Genomic DNA, 1,060 nt, shown 5'->3' on the forward strand with positions numbered 1-1,060 from the left:
TCATAGTCAGATCTTATGCGGGGTCTACAATATAGTCTGGGAGATGATGACACTAAAATGGTCATGATTTGTTACCGCTTGAAATCGTCATAATTCGTCATTTATTAGGTAAACATGCAGGGAACGCAAGTATGGCAAACCTCCCGCGGTTTTAAAATTGATAGCGTGTGATTGAAGTTGTCAAAAATTTGTTGCTTTTTTCCTAATATGTTACCGGCTAGTATGTGTTTCTAGTGATAGTTTACTTCAAAAAAACCAATCGGAAGGTAGGTGCCGTACCGTTTCTGTGCATCGAAGGGGCCGTCAAATCAAGCTAAAGTTGTAAATTTTTTAGTAAAAAAAAAAAAGATTTGTTACCGGCTGTTTTTTTGTACATTGCCTATTTTCACTACGAAACATACAAAAATACACATGTCATACCGTTTGAGTGGACCTAAGGGATCACTATGCTCGTCCTAACATGTCGAATTTTAAACTAAACCGTCATGATTTGTTACCGACTAAAACTATCCAAAAACGAAACCCATACGGTAACTAATAGCGTTTTCGGCCCGATCGGGTTTGCACCAACCTGGGTTGGATTAATCTTTCCTATTGGTTGATATCACACGCTCTACTAATAGGAGAGCGCAAAACGCCATTAATCCAACCCAGGTTGGTGCAAACCCGGTCGGGCCGAAAACGCTATAAATCATGACGGTTTAGTTTAAAATTCGACATGTTAGGACGAGCATATAGTGACCCCTTAGCTTAAGTCCACTCAAACGGTATGGCATGTGTATTTTTGTATGTTTCGTAGTGAAAATAGGCAATGTACAAAAAAACAGCCGGTAACAAATCTTTTTTTTTTTTTCACTAAAAAATTTACAACTGTAGCTTGATTTGACGGCCCCTTCGATACACAGAAACGGTACGGCACCTACCTTCCGATTGGTTTTTTTGACGTAAACTATCACTAGAAACACAACATATTAGGAAAAAAGCAACAAATTTTTGACAACTTCAATCACACGCTATCAATTTTAAAACCGCGGGAGGTTTGCCATACTTGCGTTCCCTG

The sequence above is a fragment of the Trachymyrmex cornetzi genome, unplaced genomic scaffold (assembly GCF_001594075.2).
Source record: "Trachymyrmex cornetzi isolate Tcor2-1 unplaced genomic scaffold, Tcor1.1 scaffold18, whole genome shotgun sequence".
Lineage (NCBI taxonomy): Eukaryota > Metazoa > Arthropoda > Insecta > Hymenoptera > Formicidae > Trachymyrmex > Trachymyrmex cornetzi.